A 13,871-nucleotide genomic window follows, 5' to 3' on the forward strand; every position below is an offset into this window, starting at 1 on the left:
AAATTGGAGAGCAGTGGATAGAGTGTATGAAGCAGAGAGTCTTCAAGAGAAAACACAAGAGGGGCAAAGGATTTTCTTTCAGGGAAATTCTCTCTAAATCTTTACCCAGTTTGTGGCAACAGAGAGAGAACCCAAGATAGAGCCAGCCCTGAGAAAAGGCCCAAACCCCATTTTGACATAGTGTTTTATGAAACATTACAGAATACAAAATATATTATTACCCTTTAAGTAGTATAGCAAAGTAACGTTTTAGGATGACCAATTATAAGATCTAATGATAAGAAAAGTATTTATTTTTAAAAAGTTTATTACTTGTATCTATAATATCTTTATGAAGTGTCTTTTAATGGTTTACAATTTGGGGTATTATTTGTCCCCATTTAAAGCATCTGAAAATATGTAGGGACATTTTGAATCATCAAAACAACTGAGGGGGCTCTAGCCAGTTAGGTTCAGTAGATAAGAGTGTCAGCCTGCAGACTGAAGGGTCATGGGTCTGATTCCAGTAGAGAGCATGTACCTGGGTTGCAAGCCCCATCCCTGGCTCTGATCGGGGAATGTGGTAGGCAACCAATCAATGTGACTCTCTCACATCGATGTTTCTCTCGCACACATCGATGTTTGTCTCTCTCTGTTTCTTTCCCTCCCTTCCACTCTCTCTAAAAATCAATAGGGGGGAAAATATCCTTGGGTGAAGATTAACAACAACAACAAAATGACTGAAGGGTATTAACTTGCATATTATTGGTAGTAACCAAGGATGTAAACATCCTGTGGGGATTCCTGAAATTCAATTAATAATTAGTTTACAGCCTGGCTGGTGTAGCTCAGCTGGTTCAGTGTCAACCCATGCACAGGAGATCGCCAGGTTCGATTATGGTCAGGGCACATGCCAGGGTTGCAGATCCGATCCCCAGTAGGGGGCATGCAGGAGTCAGCCAATCGATGTTTCTCTCTCATCAATGTTTCTATCTCTCTTTCCCTGTCCCTTCATCTCTCTTAAATCAATAGAAACATATTTTAAAAAAGAATTGGTTTATAAATAATGTCACTGATACTTGAACTGAGAAATGCAATAACAGATATAGATATGCTGACAAGCTAGTCATAACCTAACTGTTTTGCATGTTACCTAGTAGGACTCAATCTATAACATAGCAGTTACTTCTGCACCCATCACTTCTAACCTTGCTACATCAATACAATGTATAGTATTCAAGCTGGTCTAGTCAATATCAGGGATAGAAAGTCAAATAGGCCCTTGCTATGGAAAAACTTTTTAAAAATTAACAAGTCTAGCAGATAGGCTTCTAAGATATACACCTCATCAGCTGAAGACTCTTGTTTTCAAGAAAATATACACAACTAAGGAAATAAACTTCTTAGACTTAGGGAACGAAGCCCACCTAGATAAAAGGCTTTTAAATACACAGGGATATACACGTGTATACAAATATATAGATAGACATACACAACCCATTATGCAAAGTAGCAGTGACTAAGACAGTCAACGTTACCAACAGAAAAAAAAATTCTCCAAGGCGAATTTTAATGAAAACGTAGATGATAATGATATTGGGCATCTTCAAGATATTATAGATACTGATGGCTAAGACATGAATAATCATTATCTCAATGTAAACAGCAGTGTTGCTGGTGGAAATGGGTTTCTTTCACTGAGTCTAAAGAAAATCGGGGACCCACATGGGAGGATGAGGTGCGGTGGCAAGATTTATTGAAGTAGAAAAAGACTGCTCCCAGCTTCCCAGTGCATCATCTCCGTCTGTCCCACTGTGGAAGAAGTCCAGCTGTGTCTACACCAAGCCCAGAAGAGGAGCCAGGGCCCAGAAATTCTGTGCCATTGGTTCAGTCCATGCCAAAGCTTAGTCCAGTTCAGTCTGTCCCTGTCCAGCTGACTTAGTCTCCATTCTCCGCTGCTCTCTTGCCAGTGCTGTGCCGCCATATCCAGGTGCAGGCTTGGAGCTGCGCATGAGCCATGCTAGGCCCACATGGCTGCTATGGAGCAAGAACAAGTGAATCAATGGGCAATGCTTGTTACCAAGAGAGAGTTTTTGTTAAACTTTGATTATATTATTTAGAGCTTTCAAACTGAGCAATCTCTTCCCCAACCCTTTGTGGGCTTGTGCTGGGCCTCACCCTAACCAATCTGGTCTTCTTCACAGATTAGACACCTCCCCTTTATGGTCCTCATCTTGGCTCCTACTGTGCATATCCCAGCAGGACCTTCCCCTGCACTATCTTGGCTTCCACTGGGCATGTGCCCAGTAGAGGAATCCCCCTTCCTTCCCTTATAATCCTGGAACCAGAGGGCCGATGCTCCCTGGGAAGATTCATCTTCCCTAGGTGGGGGAGGGGGATGGGAAGGTTGTTAATCCCCTTGGCCTGCAATATGGCCATCTCCTACCCTGTGTGAAGCTGTCGCTTCTGACCTAATTAAGCCTAGCCAGTTGCTCCCTTCTCTTTTATTAAGATCTAGCTACCTATGCCAACAGCAGAACTGTGCTCTTGTTGGTGGGACAAAGCTTTAGACATTCACATCATCCTGTGGGCAAAGTTCCCCCTGCCTGGGTTAACAGTTGTAATATAATTTTTCTGACTAATGTTGGGTGGATTTGTGGAGTTTAACAACTGAGGAACATTAAAATGATCCCCCCTTTTATGTGTGTGTTTAAAATAGAGTAAATTTTTTTTCTTTATAACATCTTATATAATAGTTCTACTTAAGATCTTATTGCAAACTGACTAGTTAATAAGAAATTTTACTTAATAGCTGAATAATTTTTATCAAGGAAAGATTTTGAGGGGCTATTCTTATTTTGAAATTCACATAAATAGATAAAAGTGCCTGGCTCACTAGCACCATGTTCTAACCTGTACGTGCTAGTTTCTAACATGCTAAAAATTCTCAAAAATTATCTTTCCTTTCCCCCCTCCCTCTTTGACCTATGAACTGAAAGAAAATACTATGATATAGGGAAGTTGTTCTCCAAAGGTATAATCTGCATAGAATTTCATTAATATAGCCAAAGATATTAAAATCAGGTTCACAGCAGATAACTCCACTTCTATTGTTATACTTTAAACTTTTATTGATATTTGAATTCTTCCCATGTTTAAACAAAAAGTCTAATATTTTTGTTCCATTTTGAGGCTCAATTTAAAAAGAATCCACGAGACACTTTTGTAGAGACACAGAAAGTAACAAGGGAATGTGTCATAGATAGGAATTGCAGTCTAGCAGGAGTGAGTGAGGGGCACCGTGCCAAACAGCCTACTCCTCTAGATTATCCATAGATGCAAAGGCATCTTTCTGCTCTCATCATCTCTATGCCATAAGACCCATAAGTGAAATTTAAGAGGCTCCCAGCTTTGAATATAGATATTATCAAAAAAGATGGGATTGGGACCATCAGTTAGTATCATAAGTTGTCTGGACTTACACAGACCTACCCTCTACACTAGGCTGTACCCTTGCTTTGTTAGTTTTCTAACCTCTTGAAACCTCATCATCCTCCATGAAATTCATCATTTAAAAATGCTGACTTCTAGCTCTAAAATTCTATAGTGCTAAAAAAATTTTTTTTTTCTGAACTTTCTTTAGAAGGTCCAATAAAAACATGGAAAATAAAACTAAGGAAGAAGCTGATAGATTTAACCACCTAAAAACAATAAAATATTCTCTATCTACACTAATAAAAGGGAAACATGCTAATTGGCGTACGACCGCTACCCTTCCCATTGGCTAATCAGGGCAATATGCAAATTAACTGTCAGCCAAGATGGCGGCCGGCAGCCAGGCAGCTTGAAACTAACATGAGGCTTGCTTGCTTCAGTGATGGAGGACTCCAATGTTCCCCGCCTGCCACTGCAGGCCTCTGAGCCTGCCTGCAGTTTCAAACACTGTAACAAATACAGATGCTAAACAAAATTCCAGAAACCAGCTTTCAGCCGGCTGGGATCTCAGAGCTGGAGTTGATACAGAGTTTCGAGAACTGAAACAAACCAGATACCTGCTTTCAGGAGCGGAGGCCTAAGAGCTGGAGCCTCAGAGCTAAAGCTGGCCCAGAATAAAAAAGAAAAAAAGGAGCAGTTGGGAGCTTCAGTCCCAGCCTGAAAACAGCCCTCAGCCCCTCACCCAGACTGGCCAGGCACCCCAGTGGGGATCCCCACCCTGATCCGGGACACCTTTCAGGGCAAATCAGCCGGCCCCACCCATGCACCAGGCCTCTATTCTATATAGTAAAAGGGTAATATGCCTCCCAGCACCGGGATCAGCATGACAGGGGGTAGCGCCCAAACCCCCTGATCGCCCTGCAGCTCTGTGTGTGACAGGGGGTGGGGCCACAACCTCCCTATCCGCCCTGCTCTGTTCGTGACAGGGGAAGGCGCCCCAACCCCCTGATTGGCCCTGTTCTGTGGGTGATAGAGGGCGGCGCCCCAACACCCCCCCGCCATGGGCCCTGCTCTGTGTGTGATGGGGTAGAGCCATAACCTCCCCATCGGTCCTGCCCTGAGTTTGACAGTGGTGGTGCCCCAACCCCCTGATCGGCCCTGCTCTGTGTGTGACAGGGGACGGTATGCCAACTCCCCTATCGGCCCTACTCTGTGAGTGACAGGGGGAGCTCCTCAACCCCCTGATGGGCCCTGCTCTGTGCATGACAGGGGGCAGTGCCCCAACCCCCTGATTGGCCCTGCTCTGTGCGTGACAGGGGGTGGCGCCACAACCTCCCCATCGACTCTGCCTTGAGAGTGACAGGGGGCGGTGCCCCAACCCCCCAATCAGCCCTACCCTGAGCGTGACTGAGGGTGGCATCGCAACCTCCCAATCCGCCCTGCTCTGTGCATGACAGGGGCCGGCGCCCCAACTCCCCAATTGACCCTGCTCTGAGCCCAACGTGGGGCTGCACCTAGGGATTGGGCCTGCTTTCTGCCACCCGGGAGCAGGCCTAAGCCAGCAGGTCGTTATCTCCCAAGGGGTTCCAGACTGCGAGAGGGCACAGGCCGGGCGGAGGGACACCCCCCCCCCCCCGCCGAGTGCACAAATTTTTGTGCACCGGGCCTCTAGTATCATATAAATAAAATAAAATATTCTAAAAATTTCTGAACAAGAGAATAGTGGAAAAAAGATTTAGTAGGAGCATACTAAAGCATAGTTATCTTCATATGAGAAAAAACTCAGACAAATTCAAAAGAAAATTATCAGAATCACATTTAAAAAACTAAGCATACAACTTAAAACTGAGTCATAAAACTCAAAACTTATATGGCTAATAAACTTGGGAATAAATATACTAGACTGTCCATCAACTATTTCATTTCCAATCCCCCATATTTCTAGACTTTTATAATTTCAATTTCTTCTCCCCTTTCCTCCTGCACCCAGTAAGTACTCAAGTAAATATGTCCATTACTTTCTTCTTAATTCTCATCTTCCACTTCTTCTGCCTTTCATACCTCTTAGTTACTTGGAGTTCCTCAAATGGGTCATACTATTTCACTTGGGCAACCATTTTGTGTGTCCTATCTGTTTGAAGTAACTTTTCATGCTAAGGCATTCTCTTGTATTTCTTCATATCTCTACAGGGACAAGTACTAATATATATGGATACCTACTATGCATTAAGCATTGTCAGGGCATTAAATCAATTGTCTCAATGAACCATCACAGAAATTCTGTACTATAGGCATGATTATCCCAATTATACAGGTGAAAAACTGGACTTAGAGGTCAGAAATTTGAATGTATGGTTGTTTGACTCCCAAGCCTATGCTTTAACTGTATTAAGCATCCACTCCTTTGGCAGATCCCTCCATTAGCAGAGGGCAGTCACAGGAGATTTTGCATTATAACAGGTTAGTGTTGATCTTACCCGCCTTTGTAACATGGATATATCTTGTGTATGTCAACTCTGGCACTTATTATAACGTATTGTAGCATTAAAATATAAAGAGTACTCTCACAGGCAACAAGGAGCCATGCGAGTATTTGAGTATTTAAGTAGGGAGTGATATATCATTTAGACAGTGGAGAGAGAAAAGACTTATGCTAATAGGGAGAGTGAATCGAAAGAAAGAGACTGGAAGCAGAGAGATAAACTAATGCTATCTAAATCCAAGTGAGAGAAACGAGAGCCTAAGTAAAAGTATCAGAGAAAGGTTAAAAATGAGAGGACAGAATTTTGAGCGGTTTAAGAAACAGAATCACGAGGACTTGGCCAATTGGATGAGAATGACTACACAGTTTTTTAGATGAATGGATTGATGTACTTCAATGGAATGGGAAACAGGAGAGAGAACAGATTTGAGGAGGAAGTGTGGAGCCAACTATGAAATATGTGTGAGACATGGAAGAGAGGGAGAGAGACCATGATATAGAGATCCTGAGTCAGTATGCTTATAACTGAATCTAAGAAAGTCTATATCAAAACCTCATTTGATCTATAAGAAGTTTTAATTCCTAATTATTTTTTGTGGATTTTGACTCTGAAGAAGCTGGCAATCAAACCACTATCTTTAAAAAACTTCTCAACTAAACACTGTTTCTCAGTTTTCCATGACAAAATAAAAATATATTTTTCAAAAATATTTTATTTTGCTCTTCCTGTAAACAGCTCCAGATGATCTCTGAAAATGGTCTGCTATTCACTTGACCGGACAACCCCACAAAATCATGCACCTCAAGAGGTTCAAATCTTTGTGTTTACTCTAAGATCACTGGCGAAACTGCCCGGCCATAGAGGACACGTATATCCAAAAACCACTGTGCATCTGAAAGATGTCACTTTATAGCCATTCCATTGTTCCAATGGCTAAGTTGATAGGTGTGCCCAGACCAAACAGTGGAATTGGACACAGGTTCCATGGCCCCCCCAAAATGCTGAATTTTTGCTACATATGCTTAAGAATGCAAAATAATGCTGAACTTAACGGTTTAGATATAGATTGAGCACATTCATGTGAATAAAGCCCCCAAGATAGTCTGTCTACTCACAGAATGTACAAGCAATTCAACGCATACATGAGCTTGCTCTGCCACATTAAGATGATCTTATAGAAAAACAAATTATTCCAAGTCACAAGAAGAGGCTGCACAGAGGAAGATATCCCCCAAGAAACTAAATAAACAAACATTTCTGTTCTGGGAATAAATTCAGCATGAAATAAATGCAAATAAAGTTTAAAAATTTATTTTAGTTAAAAAATTTAAATAGCTATTTTATTTTAGTTACAGAAATGGTATGTATTTCATACCCACCAGCATCATGTCTACCCAATGGTGTTATAGTTCTACTAGTGTCCTGGTGCATGGATTCATGCACATTGAAAGAAAATTAATTAGAATACTTTAATGTCGCTCTTCACCCTTTCTCTAAAATAGAAGTGTCAATCAAATTCACGATCGACAATGACAGATCAAAACACATGCATGCAATTGGCACCAGCGAGAGCATCATATGTATTGCGCGTGCATGAGTCAACTTAGCCTTATATATATATAGAATAAACTTGCTTAATTAGACCTGCTTCCTGATTTAGCTAAGCTTTTTCCAGCCCAGTGAAACACCCCAACTTCTCTTTCAGGTAATTGTCATCAATACAGCAGTAAATATCAACACAAAGCATATTATTACTGTAGATAATGCAGGGAGAACAAAGGGTAACATATTTAACTGCAGCAGTGTTTGACTATATTCTGCGCAGTGAAAAAAACCTGAAGTCATTTTCAAGGTCCACCATTTCTTACTTCTTTTCAGTCTGGTCAAGTTTCTAAACTTTCTAAATCTCCATTTTCTGGCTAATGAAAAGAAAATAGGATTCTACCGAGTCTCCTATTTACCTACTCCAGGACTTCTGTGAGGATCAAATGAGATGAGGGGTGGGAAAACGCTTCACAGACATTTGGTTAAAGTGTGAAATGTTTGCGCCTGGCTATAAAGCAAGTCAGGTTCCTGGGCTGAAGAAACTCCAAGAAGGCTAGTTGTTAGGGAGAGGAAGCGGGGTGTTGCTGCGTGATGTCATTACCCATCACTCATAGTGACTGTTTCTGGGCCGGGCTGGATTGTTGGCAGCATTTTGCACCATGGGGTCTTGGCAGCATTGGTTGTGATTTGGTGGGGTGATGCTCTGGGGTGGTGGCGGGGCCTATGTCCCACTTGGGGGAAGCTGAGTGTTGGTTTGTGGGGGCCAGGTCTGTGGTGTCATTTATTTATTTTTTATTTTAAAAAATATATTTTTATTGATAGAGAGGAAGGGAGTGGGAGAGAGAGATAGAAACATCATCGATAGAGAAAATCATTGATCTGCTGCCTCCTGCATGACCCTACTGCAAATTGAGCCTGCAACCTTGGCATGTGCCCTTGACTGGAATTGAACAGGGACCTTTCAGTCTGCAGGCCGATGTTCTATCTGCTGAGCCAAACTGGCTAGGGCAGTGCCATTTATTTTTAAATGGCCAGTGCATGTCATGGCAGCTCCTGCATTGAGCATCTGCCCCCTAGTGGTCAGTGTGTGTTATAGCTACCAGACGCACGGAAAGACAATTAGCCTTTTATATGTATGCTAGAGGCCCAGTGCACGCTCGGGAGGGGTCCCTCAGTCCAGCCTATGCCCTCTTACAGTCTGAGACTCCTCAGAAGATGTCCACCTGCGGGCATAGGCCTGCTCCCTGGGGGATCGGGCCCAAGCTGGCAGTCAGACATCTCTCTGGCAGCTCAGCAGCCCTCGGGGGATGTCCACTTGCCAGCGGGGAGCAGGCCTAAGCTTCAGTTGGACATCCTTAGCGCTCCTGAAGAGGTGGGAGAGGCTCCCACCACCACCGCTGTACTGGGAGCCATCAGCCTGGCTTGTGGATGAGCAGAGCTACCCCTGTGGAGCGCACTGACCACCAGGGGGCAGCTCCTGCATTGAGCGACTGCCCCCTAGTGGTCAGTGTGTGTCATAGTGACCAATCATTCCCAGTCGTTCTGCTGTTAGGGTCAGTTTGCATATTACCCTTTTATTATATAGGATAGAGGCCTGGTGCATGGGTGGGGGCCGTCTGGTTTGCCCTGAAGGGTGTCCTGGATCAGGGTGGGGGTCCCGCTTGGGTGCCTGGCCAATCTGGATGAGGGGCTGATGGTTGTTTGTAGGTTGGTCACACCCCCTTCACAGTGGGGGTCCCAACTGGGGTGCCTGGCCAGTCTGGGTGAGGGGCTGAGGGCCGTTTTCAGGCTGGCCAAGGCCCCCAGCGATGGAAGCTCCCAGCCTCTCCTTTTTTTCTTTTTTTCTTTTTATTCTGGGATTTATTTACCTCTATAATTGAAACTTTGTAGCCTTGAGAGGAGCTCAGAGCCAGCCAGGGCGGGCAGGAGGAAAGCCTCCTGCTCTCTCCAGCTCCGTGGCCAGGGCCAGCTGAAAGCAGGCATCTGGGGTTTATTTAGCTTCTATAATTGAAACTTTGTTGCTTTGAGTGGAGTTCAGAGCCAGGCCGTGGCAAGCGGGAAGCTTGGCTTCCTCCATCATTGGGGCAACCAAGCCTCCTGCTTGCTCCAGCTCCATGGCTGCTGGCTGCCATCTTGGTTGAGTTAATTTGCATATAGTCGCTCTGATTGGCTGATGGGCATGGCTTAAGGCATAGTGAAGGTACGGTCAATTTGCTTGTTTGTCTTTTATTAGTGTAGACTAGGGGCCCAGTGCACGAAATTCATGCCCTGGGGGGGGTGGTCCCTCAGCCCAACCTGCCCCCTCTCACATACTGGGAGCCCTCAGGGGATGTCCTACTGATGGCTTAGGCCTGCTCCCTGCTCCCCTTGGGGAGTGGGCTTAAGCCACAGTCTGGCCTCCCTTTGTGGGAGGTGACCAGGCTGATCAGGGGAAGGCACCAGCCTCATCACCTTGCTGCTGCAGCCACTGCCAGTCACTGCAGCCACCAAGGTGTTTTCATCAACATGGACTCCAGTCCCTTCACCATGAAAAAATGACATCTTTCTTTAGGCATTTTCAAGATGTGTCTTTCATAGAATATGACATTTCTTTCTTTATTTGTTTTTTATCCTCACCTGAGGATATGTTTCCATTGATTTTTAGAGAATGTGCAAGAGAAAGGGAAAGACAGAGAGAAACATCAAAGTGAGAGGAAAACTTTGCTTGATTGTCTCCTGCATGAGCCCTGACCTGGGCCCCAGCCAGGGAAGAGCCTGCAACCTAGGTACCTGCCCTTGGTCAAAATTGAACCCAGATCCTGTGGTAGGCAGGCCGAGGCATTATCTACTGAGCCAAACTGGCTAGGGCAGGATATATTTCTTAGCCCCTCCAGCAGCAGACCTTCATTTTTTTCTCCAGGAGTGAGGTGGAAAAACCCTACATCAACTTTTTGGATTCTTATTACCCAAGTTACTAAGAATACTACCAGTGGCATACAGGGAGCTTAGCCAATGACTGGTCAGAAAAGGTGTTTCCTCTGTAGTTCACACTGATCCTCGGCTCAGCCCCTTCCCAGTCCTAAGGCCTTAGGTGGGGCATTAGGCCTGGGCAGGGGACCCTCAGCCTCATGCAATCGCAGGCTCTGCCCCTGCCTAGGCCTCAGGCCTCTGGCCGGGCATTAGGCCTGGGCAGGGGACCCCCAGCCTTCTCCGATCACCTACCCAGGCCTCAGGCCTCAGGCCTCTGGCCAGGCATTAGACCTGGGCAGGGGACCCCCAGCCTGCTCCGATCACCTACCCAGGCCTCAGGCCTCTGGCCGGGGCCTTAGGCCTGGGCAAGGGACCCCCAGCCCACTCCAATCGCAGGCTCTGCCCCTTCCCAGGCCTCAGGCTTCTGGCAGGGTGTGAGGCCTGGGTAGGGGATCCCCAGCCCCAGGCAATTGCTGGCTCCACCCCTACCCAGGCCTCAGGCTTCTGACTGGAGTGATCACTGGCTCTGTCTCCCTGGGTGGTGTCTGGCACTGCCTGCCCCGCCTCCCCTGTCCCCGATCTGCGGCCCAGATCCCACAGGTGGCTCTGGCACTGCCGCCCCCCCCCCACCTGCAGTATGCAAATTTAACGGCCATCTTTTTTGGGTTAATTTGCATACTCTTCTGATTGGATGGTGGATGTAGCGAAGGTATGGTCAATTAGCATCTTTGTCTGTTATTAGTGTAGATATAGATAATGACATAATGATTTAAGTATTGCTTTCTGGATTTTATTTGTATCTAAAAACTAGGAGAGTTCTTTAAGATTGAACGTGAACCTCAGGGAACACACAGTTGGTTTTTGGTAAAAGAGAAAGCATAACATAACTCTGGCATGATATCATATCAGCATTTTGGGCAGTGAAATGACACTATATTCCACACAGTCATATTCATCACTTTTTCTTTGCTGGTGTTGACATTATTTGAAAATTTGAAGTCCTATAGTGCTATGTTAGAATCTATAATAATAAAAGCATAATACGCTAATTAGACTGGATGGCTGAATAGCAGAGTGACCATCCAGACAACCTTCTGGACAACCATCCAGATGACCATCCAGGGCAATGCTATGATACCCACTGGTGCCAGAGCCAGGGGAAGGAAGGCCTACTCTTGCATGAATTTTGTGCATCAGGCCTCTAGTTTAAAAATAAAAAGAAAGAGGAGTAATATGAATGATTTTGTAATCTACTTCTACATATGTATATATTTGTCAGATACTATCATGAAACAGAGCACACAAGCTCTTCTCTATTAAAAGATGCTTAAAGTTATTATATTCACCATATTAGAACTGCTTCTCTAGGGAAGTTAGTTGTAATGGTTAAAGTATATTCAGATTTATAAAAAGTAAATTGTCTCTGCCAAAGCTTCAGTAACAAGAGTTTGGTCATTAGTGCTCTCTAGTGGAGCAAGGATTCCGTGCTTGAGTCTCAGACATCTCTCAGAAAGCTGTGCTTCCAGCAAATCTTTGACATTTCTCACCATGGCCTGATGCTCACGGTTCACAGGCCAGACCACGATGCTGAGTGTGGGGTCAAAAGGTGCTAGTAGTGAGTTTTTAATCATTCTGGACTTTGTGTGAAATGACCTCATTTTTATCTAACCTGTTTTAGAGGTGATGTTTTTATCCTGCTACTTTTTGGAGGCCGTGCTCATGCACACTCATCTTTCATGCTGTAGGAAACACTGAAACAATATGATTTTGGCATCAGATCTTACTGTTTTAAAAGGATGCTCTTCTTTTATCATTCCTAAATTATAGGTAACTGTTATTCTAGATTTATTAAATATTATTATAGACATGTGTTAGTTTTAAGTTAAAAATAAGCAAACACTCTAATAGACAAGAAGAATGATTTTGAGTCCAAATAAATTGAATTACTTCGCCAACTTTATGTTCCTTAGATTAATCTGAGTCTGAACTAAGAAAAAAATCATTTCTGGCAAGTGCACACTGAGATGAATGTCTATCTCTGGTACTAATCACCAAAGTGCTCAGATTTTTCCAAATTGACTTCAATTGAAATACTCCCACAATTCCGCACAATGGTGACAAAACTCAAATGAATGGTATGAAAACGAATGTGTAAAGCGCTTATTGAAATGTAAAAACTTTTTTGTGGTGGAGGAATCCCAGTAGAAGAATTTATATTTTGGAAAATTTTTATCATTTGCACATCATAAAACAAACTAGGCAGTTTTCACTTATTGAACTAATTTTGATTCTTAAATATTCAACCCAGTATAGTAGATAGTAGAGTATACCGCTATCTCTATCTCTATTCCTATCTCTATCTCTAATCTATATCTACATCTATAATATATGTGTATCTGTATGTATAGCTGTCTAGTGATATAGAAAATAAATTAGGGAGTAAGAGAGTAAGAAGACACTCTGAACTGGTTCAAAATTGATATAGATGTATAGATACATAGATGGATATAAATTTTGAACCAGTCCAGAGTTCTTATTCACACTCTCATTCATTACCTTTGTTTTCCATACTACTAGTGCGCTCAAAGCTCCTAACAAAGCTCTTACCTCTCAGTGTAGCAGTGCAACGGAGCTGATCCATCTTTTCACACCAGTGCTTTTTTCCTATCACTATGAAGCTACTTTGGTCCTTCATTTGGGGAAAAGAAATGTATTCTATAAAACATAGCCTGAAAATGGAAGGCAAAAGTGTTCAGTGAATTTGCAAGACAAGGCAGAGATTTAGTAGGAATCGAAGATTGATGGTTTGAGGACTAAGATAAAGAGGAAAGGGTGGAGGTGAGCTTTGGGATGAACCTATCAAGAAGACAATACCCATTACAGGACAGAGCTGGGGAGGGGAATAAGGAAAAACAGGGAAGGGCTGTTAAAAGGAACTCTGGGTACCACAGAAGAAAATGATTTTAAAAATTGCCCTCCCCTCCCCCACCACCACTATAGCTAACAAGGCCAAATATCCTGGACCTTGGACCTCTAGTGATCTCTATTTTTTAACAATCCTCCTATCAAGGTACTTCTGTTTGAATAGCAACCCTAATCTAAAGGCCAGCTTTATTGCATAAATAGCATGTGAGAGCAGATCCTATGATGTATATTTCATAACAACAATATGGGTAGGCTATTCTGACAACGGCAATGTTTTTATTTTATCAACATAGTCTTGACCTCATCTCAAAATATCTCATTCTGTTGTCTCTATAGTTTTCAGGCCATGTAATTTACCCACGTCTGCAATTTTACTGTAAATAATTAGCTATAGGAACATGGTTCAGATCAACTGTAAGATCACACCAAAGACTATTTCGTAATATATTTTTATTGATTTCAGAGAGGAAGGGAGAGGGAGAGATAGAAACATCAATGACAAGAGAATCATCATCGATCGGCTGCCTCCTGCATGCCCCACACTGGGGATGGAGC

The sequence above is a fragment of the Myotis daubentonii genome, chromosome 1, assembly GCF_963259705.1.
Source record: "Myotis daubentonii chromosome 1, mMyoDau2.1, whole genome shotgun sequence".
In the NCBI taxonomy this organism is placed as follows: Eukaryota; Metazoa; Chordata; class Mammalia; order Chiroptera; family Vespertilionidae; genus Myotis; species Myotis daubentonii.